Below are 21,691 nucleotides of genomic sequence, written 5' to 3'. Positions count from 1 at the left end.
AAACAAAAAGGGAAGCACACACATGTGCATGTGTATGCACATACACACACAGAAACCACCACCACCACCACCACAGTGAACAACAAAATAACAGTAATGAACAAGCATCTGTCATTGATATCTCTCAACATCAGTGATCACAATTTCCCAATAAAAGAGCACATACTAACAAAGAGGAAATCAAGTACACCAGGAAATTGATGCCTTCTAAATCAACATAAGCAAAGTTCATATAAACTCAGAGATAAAAGCAGAAACCAGAGGTCCTGTGTGGATCTGTACCATGTCCTCTACATATATATTAAGGTTCAAGTTTAGTATTTTTATGGGATTTTAGAGGGTGTGAAAGAATGTGACTCTTATGCCTTCTCTTGGGCTCTTCAGTTTCTGTTGTTCAAATCTAATGTAATAGTTTTTCCTTTTACTTTATTATATTTTTATTGGATTTATTATTATTTTACATCCCAACTACAGTTTTTCCACACTTCTCCCATTCTCTCAACCCACCTCCCCTCACCCCTATCCCCCATTCACCTCTCCTCTGCTTCACTTCAGAAAGGGGCAGGCCTCCCATGGGTGTCAACAAAGCATGGCACATCAAGTTGTAATAAGATTAAGCACCTTCCCTTGTGTTAAGGCTGGGCAAGGCAACCAGTATAGGAATGGATTCTCAAGCCCCAGTCAAAACATTAGGGACAGCCCCTTCTCCCATTGTTAGGAATCACAGAAGTAGACCCAGCTACACAACTGTCACATATATGTAGAGGGCCTAGGTCCATCCTCTGCATACTCCCTGGCTATTGATTCAGACTGTGAGTTCCTGTGAGCCCAGGCTAGTTGATTTGTGGGTTTTCTTGTGATGTCCTTGACCCCTCTGGCTCCTACCATCCTTCCTTGCTCTGTTCAGCAGGATTCCACAAACTCAGCCTCATCCTTGAATGTGTGTCTCTGCATCTGTTTCCATTAGTTACTGGATGAAGCCTCTCTGTTGACAATTGGGTTATAGATTTTATTTTGTTATGTCTTATTATTATCCCTTAGAAGACTGCTTATTTTCTAATGAGAGACCAAAGGGAAAATGATCTGGATGAGAGTGGAGGTGGGGGTGAACTGGGTGATATAGAGGGAGAGGAAACCACAATCAGGATATATTATGTGAAAAAAATATATTTTCAATAAAAGGAAAATATATTTAAGCTCAGAACTAGAAACAAAATATACATTTCAGAAACTGAAGACCTAGCTTGGCATAGGAGCAAAGAAACTAAAGACAATTAGTCAGTAATGTCATGTTGGTAAGTATAACACAACTTTGGACACCACATGTGTTATGCTCCTATTGGTAGCACTGTTACCAATGACTATTGCGTGAGGTAGTCAAACAGGAAAACAATAAGAGGCTGGTTGGGATGTGCTATGTCTGTACTTTAATTCTTTGTTCACTATATTAATGTACTGTGCTTTGCTATGGACTACAAATTGATTGCTGCATACATTCTGTTGTATTTAACTTCATCTCTGAAATCATGGCTTAGATACCTAAGAAAGTACACATAGACACAATCTTTATTCATTCCCTGAGCCTGTTTTAAAATAAACCGGACACACCCTTCACTTTCTTTATCCTAGTCCTGTGTTCCTTCAATGAAAGGCCAAATTATTATTTTACAAGTTAAAACCAAGTAAATATCAGATGACAATTTGCAATACATTATTTTGACAAAGCCTTTCACAATGTACTGGCTTCAGTGACACCAACAATAATATTTTAACATTGATTGCAATGGGTCAATATGAAGAAATCATCCAATGGCCATATACAGATGATACAGATACAGATACAAATCCCTGTAACTCTGTCCAATAGAATTCCAATAAATTATTAAAATTGTATTTGAGGAGGTAAGTTTAAGTTGATAGCTTAAAGGCTTTCCTGTGTAAGTACATGTAGTGTACCTTGTACTGGCATGCTTATGTCAAGTGTCCCCTGAAACCCCTTGTCCTGCCAGGCTTTATCCTCTGGTTCCATAAAGTGAAAGACAGCAAGCAGCTAAGGAAATTGAAATAACCAGAATTGTGTCCCCAAAAAGAGTCATAAACTATTTCCAACAGAAGTTTTGCTTGTGATCCATCATAAAAAGGTGCCAACAGTGAGAAGGCGAAGCCCGAAGTCCAGTCATGGGAAAGAAGCCCATCAATGGAGAGGAAGGCCAACCAAGAACTCCAGCTGATGACCTCACCTTTCCTATTTGGTGTCTGTTGGCTATTAGGACCTTGATTTAATGTTTTGCCCTTTCTGATGCTATTTGTTTGCTCACTTGGAAACTTCAACCACAGGAACACAGATTTGGCCAGGATTCACTTTACTGAAACTCTAGCTGATATCTTTAATGGGGCTTCCAAAGTTAAGTTCTTTTTCAATTAATTTTTATCTATTTTACATACCAAACACAGTTTCCCCTCACTCCTCGCATTCCCCTGCCACCTCCTTTCTACCACCATCTCTTCCTCAGAAACGGTACGGCCTCCTGTGGCAGTCAAAAAAGCATGGCATATCAAGTTGAGAATGGACCAGGCTCCTCTCTCTTGCATCAAGCCTAACTGAGGCATCCCATCATAGGGAATAGGTTCCAAACGCCAGCTCATGCACCTGATCCCACTGCTAGGGGCCCCACAAACAGACCGAGCTATAAAACCTAGGCCACATGCAGGTGGCCTAGGTCAGTTCCACGCAGGTTCCCTAGCTGTTGGTCTAGAGTCCCTAAACTCACAGGAGCTCAGGTCAGCTGTCTCTGTGGGTTCCCCATCATGATCTTGACCCCTATTATTCATAAAATCCCTCCTCCCTCTCTTCAACCAAAATTCTGGAGATCAGCTCAGTGCTTGGCTGTGGATCTCTGCATTCATTCTACATTCATTCCCTTCTACCAGTTACTGTGTGAAGGCTCTTTGATGACAATTAGGGTAGTCACCAATCTGAATACAGGCGAAGGCCAGATCAGGCACCCTTTCTACTATTGCTAGGAGTCTTAGCTGGGGTCCTCCTTGTGGATTCCTAGGAGTTTCCCTGGCACCAGGTTTCTCCCTAACACCATAATGGCTCCCTTTATCAAGATATCTCTCTCATTTCTCTCCCTCTCCATCTCTCCCCCAACTCTACCATCAGATCTCTCATGTTCCTATCTCCTATCTCTTCTCATCTACCCCCACCCCCCAGTTTACTCAGCTGATCTCATTTATTTCCCTTTCCCATGGTGATCTATGCATCCCTCTTAGCGTCCTGCCTGTTACCTAGCTTCTCTGGAAATGTAGATTGTAGCCTGGTTTTCCTTTACTTTCCATCTAATATCCACATAGGAGTGAGTACACTTTAAACACCTTATTTGATGACATTTTGCGCTCATCTGTCTTGTTACTGAAATTTCTTCTTTTACTTTGGATTGCTATATAGTTAATAAACTCACTTACTCAATATTAGAAAGTATGACTATTGTAGCTCATCTTAGTTCTAAGCAGAACAATATGTCGTAGGAGAAAAGGCAAAATCAAGTTAAACCAAGTCAGTATTTATATCCTATAAATATAAAACTTCATAAATTCAACTCAGTTGTTTGCTCAATGATGAGATTTTGAGTAATTTTCACTTATTCATGTGCAATTTTTGTATTTTCTGAATTTTCTGTTGTGAATCTTTCTTGTTGCCAAAAAACAAGGGAATATGCTAATTTCATTTTACAGATGAAACAGACATATTGAACATGTTTCCTTTCTGTTAACCTAGGTATCATCATGTTCCTTCGAAGACTTTTACTGACTAGAGGAAAATTGAGGTGATGTTTACTTTCAGGAGTCAAATTGACTCATTCTAGCTACTGTATTTGTATGGCTGGCTTGAATGCCAACAGAGATTAATAGGTGATTCGTTATCTGTGCTTTCCCAGGACTGTCTCATTTTCTGGGCTAGGAACCTTGTTTTACCAAAATATCTAGTTTAGAAATAAACCGTTCTGATTGTGCTTTCTTGACCAATATTTTCCATCAAAATATTTCCCATAAAATATGACTTCCGTTTACTTAGCAATTCCTATTTGAAATTACTTTAAAAAAAATGATTCCAATCCATGATTGCTCTGTTATTTAGTAATCTGAGTCAATAGGAAAGGCATAGTCTTTAAGATTTATATTTATTTCTTTTACATAAGAGCAATTTTATTCAATTATACATTGTGAGTTGAGTCCCCCTACACCCTAAAATTTTAAATTATACTAACAACATCTGACAATCTGTCTTAATGGAATAGTGCATGTGACCATTTAAAATGTGATTATTTTGAGGTTCGTTGTATTTCAATACAGTAGATCCTGGGCAATCATAAGAGAAAAATGTGATTATATTGTACCCATAAAGATTTACAGAACTTTAATACATGTAATAATTACTTATTGAATGGCAAGTATTACAGTAGATAGAAATAGCTCTCCACTGGTGAGTAAAGTGAAATATTTGATAAAATTGATTTTTTTTGCTTATTAAATTTAGAGCAAAAGCTAAAATAGCAAAATAATTGCTACTAAATCAGACTGAAATAACTTTTCCTCTAAAAGGAAAGGTAAGCATTAAATATCATAACAGTGCAATCATGCTCAGCTCTTCATATGCAATCACTGTTGAGGAGGGATTCCTCCAGAGTCACAGGGACCTGCACACTATCAGAGCCTTCTTGGGAACTGAGAAAATGAGAAGAAAAATTGTTATTTGTACATGCCATGCTGTTAGTGGTTTATAGACTCACTCCAAATATAATCACACTGCCATAGCCTCCAGAGTCCTAGACATAAGCTATGATCTGCGATCCAAATAGATGAAGTTAATAAGTGAGTCTTGAACCAATGAATAGAAAATGGAAGAAAGGAAGACTTGTGAGCATGTCACCCTGAATGGACAATTGCTATTAGAGTGAGTCTGAATTAAGTGTAAGGTGACCTTGGCAACATATCTATTTCCTTCCTAGGACATAATACGGTGATCACATTTCCACATCATTACTGCAATGCTGTTTTGTCATTATACAAAGAATATGGGGCATTTTTCATCCATCAATAGCAGATGAGGTTAAAATAGGAGGGAAAAATAGTCTCCTTAGAAATTTGTATGATTATCCCCCCTTCAAGGAAAATAAATGTTTACAAGAACTGGTAAAAATGCAAAAGGTTTCACAGCCCCATCTAGTGGTCAGGAGATGATTTACTGCAAGCACCGCCTAGGTTTGAAATACAGAAACACTGAATAACTGCAGTCTTGGAGTCTTACTAGTTTCCCAACTGATACACTGCACGACAAACATAGTATGCTAAGTAGAAGTTTAATATTTATAAATTCCCTGTCCATGTGTAAATCCTTAGATAGTGTGAACCTTCACTGCCAGATGTAAACATAGAGCGAATTCTTCTGGTAAAGTATTAGACACCTCAGAAGACTCATGTTAAGTATTTTTTTCTGCATAAAATTTTTACTGATTCTATGGGAGTTTCACATCATGCACCCCTATCAAAATGCCTTCCCAGTTCTTCCATGTCTTATCCCCTTTTGACCTCCCCCCACCAAAAAAGTAAGATTTAAAAAATAATGAAGTCCACTTTGTGCTATCTATATACTCATGGAAAGTATTTTGATTATAGGATCAAATACACAGTTTTTAATACATCAGAGGACTTTAGCGTTACTGTAGTCTTAGAATAAAGTAAGATCCAGGTGTAGGAGCTCATAGATGTAATCCCAGTCCTCAGGTGGCTAAGGCAAGATAGTTCCTTCTAGCCTAGCCTGAGCTCCAAAGAAAGACCTGCCTCAAAAAAATTAAATAGAACAAAAGTCAACTTAAAATTAAAATAGATTAAATTTCAAACAATAGTTTGCTCAAATTTGAAAACTTGTGATTATAATTCTTGTAGAATATTGAAAATAAATAAAATCTACTGAATATAACACCAAACTTAATCCAGAAACCCCAACTTCACCACACCTCTAAGATTCAATGATTTAAAAATTTTAACCTATGGTATATACTCACTTATATGTGGATTTTAGACACAGAGTAAAGGATTACCAGCCTATAATCCATACTGCCAGAGAAGATAGTAAACAAGGAAGACCCTAAGAGCGACATACATGGTTCCCTGGAGAAGCAGAAAGGGACAAGATCTCCTGAACAAATTGGGAGCATGGGGGAGGGGAAAGGGAGCTAGGAGAATGAGAAGGGGAGAAGAAGAGGGGTGAGGAAGACATGATAGGGCAGGGAGGTTGAGTTGAGGGAAGAACAGAAGAGAGCAAGATAAGAGATACTATAATAGAGGGAGACATTATAGGTTTAAAGAGAAATCAGGCACTAGGGAAATGTCTGGAGATCTACAAAGATGACACCAACTAACACTTTAAGCAACAGAGGAGAGGCTACCTTAAATGCCCTCTCCTGATAATGAGATTGATGACTAATTCATATGATGTCATATGGCCTTCATCCAGAAGCTGGTGGAAGTAGAAGCAGACACCCACAACTAAACCTTGAACTGAACTGGAATTCAGGTACAGAAAAGGAGGATTGATGAGAAAAGGGGTCCACACTAGGCTGGTGAAACCCACAGAAATAGCTTACCTGAACAAGGGAGAGCTCTTGGTCCCTAGACTGATAATCTGGGAAAATAGCATGGGACTGATCCAGACCCCCTGAATGTGGGTGTCAGTGAGGAATCCTTGAAAATCTATGGGACCACTTATAGTGGATCAGTACTTATGTCTAACACAGGAATGGACTTTGGGAGCCTATCCCACATGGAGGGATACTCCCTGAGCCTAGACACAAGGGGTTTGGCCTAGACTCTATCCCAAAGAATAAGACAGACTTTGAAGACCCCCCATTGAAGGCCTCACCCTCTCTTGGGAACAGAAAGGGTATGGGATGGGTAGGGTGTTAGTGGGGTGGGGACACAGGGGAGGAGGAGAGGGAAAATGACCTGGGATTGACATGTAAAATAATTTTCTTTCTAATTAAAAAAAGGAAAAAAATTAACCTACTAATAGGACAATAAACTCCAAAAATTTAGTCATAAATGTTATCTGTAAGGACATGGAGATGGTTCAGTTGGTACCTTGCTGTATACACAGAGGACCTGGATTCATATACCCCAATACCTACATAAAACTGTGGGCACAATGGTCCTCGGTGGGGAAGGCAAATAGATCCTATGAGTGTACTAGCCAGACAGTCTAGTAAAATCTGTGAATCTCAGGTCCTCCAGTGAGAGACCCTGTCTCAAAAAATAAGGTGGATACCCATACAGGAAGACACCCAACATTGACCTCTGACCACCATATATGCATAAACGCATGAATGTGATAGGTGCACAATCACACTTTATATTACAGTATTATGAAAGTGCCATTGAATACACAAAGTTGCTCTAATTTTCTGAATAGGCACAACATGGCATCTGGAGACCAAAAAGAAACTCAGCCAAGGACTGTATGTCCTCCTGCAGGAGATCAAGCAGGCATCACTTACATCACAGGCATCACATGGTGCAAGAAGCTTAGGGGGTGTGCAGGATGCTAACCAGCTGCCAGGCTTTGGCAGTTCAGAGATGCTACAGCTGGCCTCCTAAGCAGCTTCACGGACGGGCATCATCAATAACCCATAATCAGCACGTAATGGTCCGACAAGTTTACCAACGAGACCATCCTGGAAGTCAGCCAGTCCTTCAGCACTGACAGGAGCTCGCTGCAATTCAATCCTCCTGAGCTACACACGTTTAGAGAATGGATGACAACGAGAAGTACAAAGAACAGCTGCTGGGAAGGTAAACATGGAGAGAGACACAGGGAGATGAAGGAAATATATCCTATAGTTGAGGTGAAGTGCATCAAGGCTGAAGGAGAACTTAGCCGGGAGGGATAGGAAATCATGTTTCCAGCCTGTGCTCAGCCACCATTTAACAATCTCTTGAGAGTCTGGAGCTTCCCACATCAAGAATCAGAGTGGTTTCCAGAATTAAGCTCACAGCTAAAGATGATCACTAAGAATATTCGTAACTTCTTCTACTTAGAATTCAAAACTAGAAAGCACTTCGTAGCTTCTCACTAGTGATAGCCAGTGTTAATTTTGACTACATGCATCTTACCTGGATATTTATATGACTTTTAATTAACTGTGGTTGGAGACCTTTAATCTCTTATTGCCAAGGAATAAATATGAATTAATGAATGTCAAAAAAGGCTGCACCAATTATACTGAATGTAGGAATTACAAAGGTCAAAGGCAGAAAAAGAAGTTGATTGCTTTTCTATGGAAGGTCTGTGGGTAGTTCTAATGCAGTGAAACTAATTCTCAACCCTCCATAATTTCTAGTCTGTCCAGCAGAAAGGAGACTCCTTCAATTGCCTTTAGTCAGTGAGAGGGAGAATCACAGCACTCCAGCTGAAGTGCCCAGCATCTGTCAACAGTAATCATTGCAATGTTACCTCCCTGTCATCTTCAACCAAGAAATCCTTACAGACAGTATCAGGTGGTTAGGAGGGAAGCATCTGACTGGCTGGCTGATATCACTCTGAGTCTGTAAGTGGGGAGCAGATAGGGAATGAACTCTGAGACAGTGTGCCTACCCTTCCCCTGCCCACAGTGGCATTGCTGTATTCTCAGAAAACTCTCTGTTGTGCATGCTCCACTTAAATCTTTTTGCCGGTGAAGATCCTTTCTATTTGTTCCCATCTAACAGTGGACTCCCTTTAAATCAAGGTAATCCTCTCTTTCTCCACCAACTGTGCCTTCTTGAATCCTCCTTTTGAGTTACTGAAATTACCATCCGCCTTTCAGGTAAAGACTCCAAATAAAGATCCAATCCAGCCTTCTTGCATGCTAACATTTTGGTTCATGGCAAAATCAACCTTTGCTTCAGCAATTCTGTGTGGGCAGGGCATTCTCACTAAGATGTACCCGCTAAACCATTAGCAAATCAAAAGAGGCACAGTCTAGCACCACAGACTTGCATACTGCACTGGAAATAAGCAAAGGTCCCTAAATGCCACTCTGGGAACCTAGCCACATGGATTAGAGTCAAGGAAAAGCACACCTCACCCTTCTTCCAGGCTTGGGTGAGATTAAAACATCCTCATCTATCTCTAAAGAAAATTAAATTTCATTTTCAGGTCCATTCTTGTCCCTCTGGGTTCTTTTATAGATAAAAATATTTGATAAAGATGGAAATCCATCTTGATTGTCTCCATCTTGAGTCCCTTCTAATTGATCTAGCTTCTGTTAGAATGGGTTGGAGGCTAGTATCTAGTATCATGGGGCATCTCTTGGATTCATTTTCCCAGTAACAAGGATTTGTGAGGACATAGTACATGCTGTGTTTGTGATATTATGCTGGAATTTGTGAGACTCAGAAAGTGTAGAGGATGAGACAAGAGAATATTGCCATGGACTAGGTGGCCAGCCTCTGTGGTAGATGGGACACTGAAAGACAAGAATAGTCTTATATAGTAAGGTGCAAGAGTGATGAAGGATGGGCATTAACTAGAGTCCCAATTTCAGTTCAGGGCAATGGGTAGTATAGGCCTTCCTTTGGGAGAAATGCTTGTTTGGCTAGGGAGAGTTTCTTTGTGTGCGGTTACCTGGCATGGAATTTGAGCCATACAAAGGAGGACAGTCCAGATTATCTGCGGTGCAGATCTGAGAGGTCAGCATGATCCACTGTCTATCTAATTCCCAGTTATGTTATGACTGCCTTGACATCCAAATAAAGGCTGATCAAAGTTCAGTGCTGGTGGAAGGCCTGAGTTCCAGGATGCTGGGCTGAAATCTGGAGTGTTTGTTACAACACTCCACTAATAGCAGTTTGGGATTCCTTTATCAGACTTCTGAAAATTTCCCAGTGACGACCTTTTTTTTTTTTTTTTTTTTTTTTTGGTTTTTTGAGACAGGGTTTTTCTGTGGCTTTTGAGGCTGTCCTGGAACTAGCTCTTGTAGACCAGGCTGGTCTCGAACTCACAGAGATCCACCTACCTCTGCCTCCTGAGTGCTGGAATTAAAGGTGTGCAACACCAACGTCCGGCAACCTGCTCCATCTTATGAGAAGGCAAACTACTGTTCTGAGCACATTGGATCTAGTCCCACAGGTAATCTGTTCTCAGTGGAGAAGTGGAATTCCAGTCATCCCAACTAGGAACTGAGAAAGCCAGATGTTCTACAACAAAGCTAGTCTGACGGAAACCTTGTCTCAGGGAAGAGGGTCCATTCATTCAGCAGTTTTTTTGTTACTGGGTGCCACATGTAGTACAGAAATGGCTTTAATTTAACCACATAGAAAATGCTAGAAGGGATAAAAGTATTGTCACTTGAAGTTTATACTCTCTCCAACAACAGAAAGGGCTGAGCAGATATGAACCAGCAGCTACAGCCATGCCCCATGATGTAGTACAGCACAAGCCTGGTGACAGACACCAAGTAGGAATGGTCTCATTAAGGAAAACTGTTGTTCTCTTGTTTGTTCCTCTTCGTTAAACACTCCTCCCTTTTGCTATGCCCCCAACCTCAGAGTTCTTCCTCAAAGCCCTTGCCATAACAGAAAGAAACAAAGGTCTCCCCAGTAAGAAAATGCCTGGGTTGTGCTAGTCTTTAAAATTCTTTCACTGATGCCATCAAACTCTTTCATTAAAAATACGTCTAACCCTCCACCATTCCTTGTCTCTCTGGGGTCATTGCCTTCTAGCATTCATTTAGAACATTGGTGCATAGTTCATGTGTCCATGGGAATGGCATATAACAAGTATTCTCATTATTCTTGAATCCTTTAAGCCAGCCATTCACCGCCTTTCTCTCCTTCATACTCATAATTACCCTATAACCTAAGGAAGGAATTACCACTTCAGTTGCCTTCTTCTACAACAGCTTTCTATGTGAATATGTTGACTATCCTATCCTTTAGTTTCCCTCTCCTGGTGTCTTATTTTTCAAGATTGCTTAAAATTGGGCTTTCTCTTCTCATCAACAAATCCGTGGTGTCCTCACTTGCTTGCTGTCGATCCTCAATAACTCAGATCTATCTAACAGATCTAGAAAGGAAATAATGGATGAAAATGACAAAGGAAACAAACAAAAAAGAGTAGAAATAAAACACCTTAAAAATTCAAGTCCACACACATTCTCCATCATTTGTTTTTCCTTGATGTTTCATTTTCCACTTTTATAAAACTAACTTCAGGCATTTGTAGATTTCCCAGCTCATCACCAGTTCAGTCACTCTGAATCAATGCTCATGCTTATTCTGACACAGAAGTTAGAAGTTTGGGTGAAACTGAGCAGACATGATATTTGTCATTTAAAAATAGCTTTAACCACTCCCATCCTTTAGTCATCCCTTCAGTTCTAAAGCATGCTGTCATGAATAGTTACATGAAAACTGCAGCAACTCATGTATCAGAGAACAGTACCCTGGTACCTTAAGTATAACTGCCTTGGGAGAGATGCTCTCATTAAATTAAGGCTCTCATAGGTGGTAGCTTAGCAACTGCACAGCTGTAATTCATATAGGGTGAAAGTGATTCCTGGATCTAACATTTAGTTACCCCAAAACAGCACATGAAACACACACACACACACACACACACACACACACACACACACACAGAGAGAGAGAGAGAGAGAGAGAGAGAGAGAGAGAGAGAGAGAGAGAGAAAGAGAGAGAGAGAGAGTTCCCAATTCCACCTTTCTCTATCTAACTTGGGAGGGTAGAGTCTATCCTCAACCATGTCTCTCTTCTGCTTAAGTAACCCTGACCTTCCACAATGAAACACTATCTTACTTAAGTCACCTGCTGTTGTTTGCTTTTTTGTTGTTTCCCTTTGACCAACCACATTTCCATAATCTTATCCTTCCCCGCTTGCTTCCCTCCCATTAACTCCTTTTCATTGGTGTGTGCTGACCAACCTGCCATAGTTTTCTGCATCATGCTTTGATTAACCTGCCATCTGACTCCCTCCATTGCCTAGCCTCCTCCTTTACAGATCTCCTGTTTCTACCACTGTGTAGTCCTTCCTACATATGCTAAGTCTGCCTATCATGTCTCTCAGATCCTCCTCATCTCTCTAAATATTGAGTATCAGAGAGAGAATTCCCAGGATCGTTATCTCCTCTCCCTCTGTTTCTCTCCCACTTTTCCTGGTTTATGTCGTGAAATTGCTCATCTGAATTAACCATACCTAGACATTTAATGTCACAGGTCAGATTTCCCATCTGTGTCTTTAGCTCAAATATCTCATTTTCTACTAGACACGTGTTTATATATCTTTAGGTTGCTCAAATATAGCAAAAGTAATAAAAAAAAATCTCATGCAGGTATCTCCTCACACACTTGAGTCCTGCAGCCTAACTGATAGAATCCCTCCCAGTCTGTTCACAACCCAGAATGCCATGAGAATCGCCATTTGTTTCCCTTTATAGTTGCTCAAAAATGGTTAATATTTAATTTCTCTCTAATGTATCTCTTTCTATAACAGTCACCACTTTCTTCAGGCCTTTTGATATTTAGCTGTTTATAAGGTACAAATGTGTCTAACATGCTTATCTTTGCATTTTGGACATTTTGTTTCCATTTCTTGAAAGCATACAAACCCGCAGATGGCATCATCTGTCTTTAGCTGGTCCTTGTTTCTCTTTCAAGACAGAGCTGTCTTTAACTCCATCAAGATGCCCTTTCAGTGATTTAACTATGTGATCTTACAACCATGTTTTAGTGCCTGTATTGCTCAGGCTGACTACAAACTCCTAGGCTCAAGTAAACCTCCTGCTTCAATCCTTTAATTATCTGGAACTGTACCTGTGTGTCACCATTGTCACCACAATGCTCCAGTGAGTATCATTTTTTTCCCTCAGAGTACAGTGAATATTCTTTTAAAGATCCTATTTGGTATGATTTCAGCAGATGACCTTTGGTTTGCTAAATTTTTATAGCTAAACGAAAGAGAAGGAAGGAAGGAAGGAAGGAAGGAAGGAAGGAAGGAAGGAAGGAAGGAAGGAAGGAAGTCAAACCTAAGGAATCATAAATTGGTACTTTCTGAAACTTCCTTCATGACTTCATGTCTGGCAGCTTCTGCTTACAAACATAGACATCCGTATCCACCAAGGAGCTTGCGCTACTTCCCTGCTTCTCCTCAATGGATTAAAATTTAACATGCAAAAAGCACTTTATCTCTAGTAACAAAAAAGTACAGAATAACAAAAAAGACAGAGTGCACAGACAGAGGAAGCAGAGTGTAACTCACATGGGAGCTTGAGGAGATCAGCCCAGAGAAAGAAGCCAAAGCTTTCCGTGCCTGTCACATGTTGTTCCATATCCTCATTCCACTTGTGCTGCTATTTACCTGACAGCCCCTCAGAGCTCTTTGGAGCACTGTGATCTCTCAAATAAATATGTATTTCATTTTGAGTGTTTATCTTGAAACTTCATTTTGATTACCCAGTAGACATTAACAATATCTTCCCAGCTGTTATTTTCCATTATGTCTTGTGACTGAGATTTTGGCTTCTTATAAAAATGCATCTTTGACCTAAAGGTGATGGGGGTGGTCTAGCAGTTGTGACAATATGCAGGAGTAACTCTGCTCAGATGGGAAATGGCATGGGTACCTCTGTGATTCCCATGCATGAACACAGTTGTGTCTAAGAGTGTCATGAATGACAGCCTTAAAATGTCTAAGATAAAAGCCATGTAGCCTGGTTGAGAATCCCCGTGGACCCAATTTTGACTCCATGAAGGAAAATTATTATCAACTAATTAATGTTTCGAATCTCAAACAATGAACAGTTTATTTAGCCCAGACTTTCCATCAACATATAAATACATGTAAATACAGAGGAAACTACATAGTGACACCATCTTGTGTATAACTAGCAAGATGATGTTCTTTCTGAATTCAGTGGCTATCACAAAACTTTTCTTCTTCTCAGGCATCTAAAATCTATTTTGGATTTCATTAGTTCCTGTTTTCTAAACCATTCTGGTCTTAAGAAATCCCAAGAATTTGAAGAAAACCAGTTATTTTATTAGACTTCTGTCCCCTAACAAGAGTATATTCCTAAAACACAGAAGTCTTCTGAGAATACTACTGTCCCCTCCCCTATTTTGCAGCAGATAGAAATTTATCCTGTGAGTCCTTGCAGAAACTTGAGAGAAAATCAATGGTGACTTTGACAATGCCATTTCCTCTTCAATAGGTCACCTGGCTTCTCCTAACCTGTTCTCACAGGACAGTTTATAAAATCAAGGCAATCACCCTTGAGCTTACTTCATACTCTCATTACCATCTATACATGTTAAAACCCACAGCTGAGAAGAGGCTATTTTACAATGGCTAATTTTATAAATAAGAATCATTCTGTTCATCTGGTACACATAGCAGCTGCCCTTGTAACTGTTCTCTACTTTGACTTGACCTTTAAATTTGAATCAGAAAATGGAGATCACACATGCCAGAGTATTGCTCGAGAGTATCAACATCTATATCCAACTAATGATGCATATGCTGGGCTAGTTGAGGGGCCTCTGGCAGTAGGACCACAATATAACCTGGTACATGAGCTAGTTTGTTGGAGCACATTCCCTATGGTGGGATGCCATTGGAGAGGGACCTGGCCCTGCCCCAACCCAAAACTATTGTTCCAGATTATGTTGACTCTTCATGGGAACCCTTGCCCACTAGGAGTGGACTGGGGGTGTACTGGGGCGGGTGAAAGGGTGGGAGGAGGTAAAGGGATGGGAGGAAATGTGGGTGGGAGAATTGTGGTTGGAATGTAAAATGATATTTTTTTTAAAAAAAATGATGCACATTTTTAAAATGCATGCACAAGTGTGTGTGTGTGTGTGTGTGTGTGAGAGAGAGAGAGAGAGAGAGAGAGAGAGAGAGAGAGAGAGAGAGATACCGTGACCATGACCATGTTGGGAGAATAAAAGCCCTTCTGCTGTCAGATTATATTTTCACTTGTTTTCCCATCTGTTAAAAGGATGAAATTGAAAGGCTAATCTCTGAAGTCCTCTCCTAAGAATTTCCAAATTCGGAGGCAACAAATAAACTAGACTTTACTTACTACCACAAACAGTCTGCTAAGGAACTGCAAAGACAGAAATCATATGCACTTGATACAGCTGGTACACATAACCTATTATATGTTTCTAACATAAGCAATAACTACTTCTCAAGCAAAAGCTGACAGCACTATTGGCCATGCATTAGTTGTTCCTCCAGACTTGATTTGGCAGTTGGCATGGACAGCCATGTAAGCTAATTGCCTTTAGGGGATAAGGATGCAAACATTAAAGATTTCTGACAACTGTATTCTGCATTCTCACAACAGTGACAGTGGGGCTTCCCCTCTTGTTGCTTATATTAAAAAAAAAAAGTCTCCAAGTCCTTGAGAAAGGCATCACAAAGCTGACAAAAGGCTTCCTGTACTCCAAGAGATTTGTTTTTAAAGTACACAGAGAAATCTTACTAGTTTTCCCTTAGCTAATGGACCAACAGTATTCTTGAATCCTGATTTCACAACTAACTGGCTTTGAATCTTTGTGCTCTTAAACACAATGCTTCAGTCTCTGGACTGCAATTTCATCATTTGGAAAATGCAGAATATGATGCAAAAAGGGGTCATTGTGATAGCATATCTTGATGTTGCCATTGAAACCTCACAATAGACCTGAATGCTGCCTGGTTAGTCCTCTGAGGCTAAATGATTTTTGTTGATATTATAAGTATCTACTTCATTTCACAAAAACTTACAAATGTATATTTTTAAAAAATCTGAAGATGTGACCCTGTGGTACCCAGCTCCAGTCAATACATCTATAACATAACCTCTGCACCTAAGGCTTGGGGAACACTGTGGAAGAAGGGGTAGAAATACTGTAAGAGTCAGAGGAACAGGATGCCTACTGTAAGACAGTATCTTCTAGACCAGAAATCTCACCAGTATGGTTGCCTAAACAAGGACTGCATAGTGATAACAGTCAGCATGCTGATGTAGACAAAGAAGTGTCACAACTCCACATTTTTAGATGAAGAGCTACAAGCAATAAGTAGGGGCTAAGAAAGAGAATATAGGTTACTCCAGGGAAGGGCCTTGTTATTGACTACCAATCCCAAGTGGTCAGCTCTAAACACATGTACTTATAAACAGCACTAAAGAAACTCAATAGACTGTATATTCATATATATGTTCATAAATATGTAAAAATAATTAAAGAAATATAATGAATTTGAGAGTGGGATAGGAGAAATTGGAGAAATGAAAAAGAGGGGTAGACATGATATAAATACATTTAAGCAATTCTCAAAAACATTAAAAAATTACATTAGAAATTCTAATAGTACAGAAACCTGCATGTATTGTGATCAAGGCTGGAATGTTGTGCTTATCTTTTAAAACTTCAAAACATAGAAACTGGAATGAATGGATTTGCAGCATAAATCTATAGCTCTAAAAGATCTTTGAAGGCTTTATTGACTTTAAAGAAGAAAAAAGAGGAGGCAATATTTGAGATCCGGGATAAAAGCTCAGAGCATCAGGAGTGGGTAAGCAGAGGTCAGGATTAGCTTCTGCAGGTGTATTGATGTCTGTGATTGTTCACCACAGCAGCAAAGCCGCCTCCATAAGAGCCCACATCATGTACTTAATCCTCAGCAGAAACTTCATTCCTGACAGCAGGAGAAAGTATGCATGTTTTTTAACTGGGCTCACTCCAGCTTTCTCTCTCTTCTCTGTCTCTGTTATGGCCAATTACAACAGAAAATGTGCACATTTGCTGCATCTTAGCAGATCTGTGTCATTGTAGCAATAGAGATTAAGTAATGGTGGCCATAGACATCCCAGATTCTTAGATATAGCACCGTAAAATTGAATGTGGGGGGTCACAAAAACTTTGATAACTGTTAAATGCTTATAAATGAACAATGGCAAAAAAACAATTCAAAGTTAAATAAGCAGCATATATAAGATGCTCCAGAAAACTCTCTCATGATGCAACATGCTTGCCTCTGTTGCAAACTTGTTTCTGAACACACAACAGCATAACATGTGCACTGTGAACTTTCCATCACACCATACAGAATCGGGACACTGTATGAAACATCCTGACTAATATTCAAGATTATTGTATGTTATGGGTTACAGAGTCTTTATATTGTGTAAAATTGCTCATTCTTAGTGAAACATAACACTTCAGTTACAAAATACAACATTAAATGTTTTATCATCATTTCTCGCCATTAAGTATGTTAAGTAAGTTAACATACTTAACATAACTTAAGTATGTTAAGTATCAAATTATTCTATTATTCGATGACATTGTAGAATGTTTGGTTTTAAAAATTCTTATCTGGGGCTCGGTGAGTAAGAACATTTGATGCTCTTTCAGAGGACCTTGGATTCAGTAGCCAGTGCCCACATAATGTTAACAAATATTTACAACTCCAGTTCTAAGGAATATAAAGCCTTCCTGTGGTCTCCTCAGATACCAGCGGTGTGATTGACATACACACATACACATACATACATACATACATACATACATACATACATACATACATACAGGTAAGACATGCATAACACATAAAATAAAAAAAAACAATTGTTGCTTACTTTCTGACAGTCAATTAAATCACTTTCCAAGTAAGCCTGATGAGATGAGTTTAAATCCTCAGGTCCAAGAGTGAGGAGAAAAGAACCAATTACTAACACTTGTCCAATACATTCCACAAGCATATTGTGACACACATGTGCTCACACATACATACATCACACACAATAAATAATAATAATAATAATAATAATAATAATAATAATAATAATAAAACCAATAGTATTTTCCTTTGAGACGGGCCCTTACTATGTAGCTCCAACTGGATTAGAATGCACCACAATGGCCTCAAACTCATAGAGATCCACATTTTCTGCCTCACAAATGCTAGAATTAAAGGCATGTACCACCAAATCCAGCCCTGTCCAGTCAACAAGATCTGAAATGGGCTCAAATACATTTCTGATTTTTGTACTAGATATTTATGTGAACTGTGCTCACAGCATTGATGACAATGAAACCAAAACATTATTCAACTTCAAAAAAATGTTAAAGATGCTCTATATGCATCCAGGATTCAATTCTGTATGTAAAAATAAAAACATTCATTACTATGTAAGTGTGTTTGCATCTTTAATAAATGGAGAAATTACATTTACATCAAAGAATTGTCTTATAATACATTTCTTTATGATTGTTATCATCAAATGTTGGATCTGTACATCTATTATGGAGCTGCACTCCTGGGGTTTTGGAAACATTTCTCAGATGAAAGAGTCATGCGTGGAGAAAGATTAAGAGGATCCAGCAGACAGGAGAAGCACACTCTCTTCCGTGTCTGTTCAGTGGACTGTCTCATGGGCTCCATAATGGCACTGGAGGCAGATGTCACTGCCACCCCTGCTGGATAGCAGAGAAGGAAACAGTGACAGTTGAAAAAATTTCCTCTGAAGTGATGCTTAGAAGCAGCAGGCCCTGGCAGCATGGTTCCAAAGCACTTAACAGGACACATGGAGCTCAGCAAGAGATAAAGACCACAGCTAATTCAGCCCAGCATTGATTTCTATATTGTACCATGTAATAATAGTAAACCAATTTAATAGAGAATATAACTGAGAAGGAATACATTAAATGAACTGTTCCTGGCCTCAGAGCTCTTTCCAGATGAAGGCTAGATGAAACCTCAGTGTGTTTAATTTTTGTTTTGCTTTTGTTTTGATTCTAAACAAACAAAAACAAAAACAAAAACAAAAAAACCTCTTGGTCTTTGTCCCTGTGGTTTCAAATGGTGACTCTACATTCCAACCTGCTTCAGAAACTGCATTCCATTCAGGTGGCAGACTGACTTACTTTTACAAATAGAGTTTTGAGAGCTTAGCATTTAAACACCAATCCCAGACACACCCTTAAGTAATAAATACGGGCATTATAATTATTCAAGCAATGCTTAATCAAATTTATTCAATTTGGATAAGAATATCAAGGAAGGAAATAGTTTAGAACAGATATTTTGAAATACCAATTTACAAAGGCTACTAATTAACAAAAAACTTCTTAATTTACTCCAGTCTAATAAAAAGTATACCTGGTGCAGCATTTAAATCTGTGAAGAAATCAGTAGAGTATTTTAAAGCAAGGTTTAGGTGTAGAATAAGCTGATAAAATAATCTCAACTAGAGATCATTACCCGCTAGTGAAATTTTCTTTAGAGATTCAAAACTGATAAACCAATGTTACCATACATTACATGAACTAGGAAAAATGCAAAGAAAACAGAATTTAGTGTGTTGGATATATCCCATGTTCACTATGAAGCATGAGATTACCATCTCTGATGGGGCTTAGGAGAGAAATGAAGCAGTAGGTCCATGCTTCTCCACACAGTCATCACATACTGTACCTGATATATTATTGATGAACAAGATAGTAGATCTCCCCCAATCACTGATGAGATATAGAAGGATCACTTGGCTTAACTTGGGGGTACACAGTAGCAGTACAAGATGATAGCCAAACTTCTTTCCAATACTTATAAATCTATTTTCTTCACAACAAATTTTAATACACCTGTAGCAATATCAATTAACAGTGAACACTGAGAATGCATTTATGTCGTGGTCTGATTTAGGAGTCAATCTAATCAACAAATATTGCTGAGAGCCTAAAACAGTTAAGAATATAGTTTTCAGAAAAACACTGTTTGCTCCAAAAAGGCATACAGCTACATATAAGCACTCATTTCTTTGTTTGTATTTGAACCCTGATCACTATTGATGACTGAAGGCCATAAATTTAACACTTTATCTTATCTTTAATTTCAAGCCCCAAAGTCTTCAGACAGTCCATGGGACCCTCAGATGTACTCCTAAATCTACACAAAAAAGTCTTCCTGTTGGGTCCAGGAGCCACTTGGGCCACGTGGGCTCTGAGGAGGGAATCAGATGGCACTAAGGCAGGGGTAGAAGTTTTTCTCTCCAAGTCACTGGAGAGGGTCAGATCTTCTCAGGAACAATCTGCGGATGGTGTCTGCTTGATTCTGGTCCCCTAGTCATGGCAATCCTCTGGGCTTTGAGGAGACAGTTTTATATAGTAACACACCTTAACTCCATTTGTTTGTTGAGCATGCAAGCATGCCGACAGGAAGCCTAGTCAAGTCCCCTTTGCCTCTTCAGTAAAAGTTGAAACACTCAAGAATCCTAATTCAAATATTTTTTATTCTTCCAAAGTTTGCACAAAATCTGACACTGTGGTATAGTTGGGTGTAAGGGAAATGCTCAGTTACTCAGCTCCTTGGAGTTCATGGGTAGATATGGTTTACCAATAAGTGTTGGCAAGCACTAACCAGGAGACTACCTCCAAAGCCTTGTTATATCTCTGCTCTAAGCCTCCAAGTACACAGTTAGAGATATACAGAGTCAGGACTAATAGGGGTAAACCCAGGTCTTTCTGGAACCAAGAAATTCATCTAAGCAATCTATTATGAACCTCACAAGAAACATGACTTTTACCAGCACTTCCCATGACACATTGGCGTCTTTCTCCATAGAACAACCAAACTACAAGGAATCCAATAAATCCCTTTACAATGCCTAACTCCAAACAAATTGAAGGCCTTTGTGTAACACTACAAACTCTGATGCTACTAAGGATGTATGGGAAAAGGAAAACTTGTACACTACTGAAAGAAAAGCAAATTGGCTCCATCACTACTGTCATTCATATGGAGGTTCTTCAAAACATTAAAAATAGAACATTCAGGTGGTCCAGGTACAATACTTTGAAGCATATGCTAGAAAGAAACTAATTAGCCTAACATTGGGCCACCTGTACATCCCCGCTTACTGCAGCATTATTCATATAACAAACTACAAAATCAGTCTAGATTTTCACCGATAGAGTAATGCAAATATAAAATTATATATATATATATATATATATATATGCATATATATAGCATTTATATATATAGCATTTTTGTATATAAATATATGTGCATATATATAGCATTTTGTATGGATGATGCAAACAACCATAATAAATGAAATCGTGTTGTTTCCTAAAAAATGGATGTAACTGGAAATCATACTAATCAACACAGTCTAGATAAAGAATTACAGATACCACATATTTCCTCTTATTTGTGGGTCCCAGAATTTTTATAGAGCTATAAAGCAACATATATGTATGTAATTTACATAAACATATATGAAAGCAGAAGGGAGAGTAGAGGAAGGAAGGATACAGGTGGCCGTGCAAGAAGCATGAGGAGGGATAACTAAGGAGAAGGAACAGAAAACCGTGAAAGAGATCAATATATATGACATACATTAAATAGTGGTATTTAGTATTTTTTAATGACTACATACCTATAACAAGAAGTGTTAAACAATGTGTGTAGATTACAGAAAGCTAAGAAACAACGAACAGCAAGAGTCAACAGGTTTGCTTAGAAAATAGGCCCCTGGGTGCCTTTACTGAAGATAAATGATCTAAGGAGAAACAAGTTTAGAGACAAGTTGGTGATCATGAGAAGTCTGATAATCCCTAACTGTTGTTATACTGAACAAGATAG

This window comes from Cricetulus griseus, assembly GCF_003668045.3.
Source record: "Cricetulus griseus strain 17A/GY chromosome 1 unlocalized genomic scaffold, alternate assembly CriGri-PICRH-1.0 chr1_0, whole genome shotgun sequence".
Taxonomy (NCBI): Eukaryota; Metazoa; Chordata; class Mammalia; order Rodentia; family Cricetidae; genus Cricetulus; species Cricetulus griseus.
Note: the sequence above shows the minus strand (reverse complement) of the source record.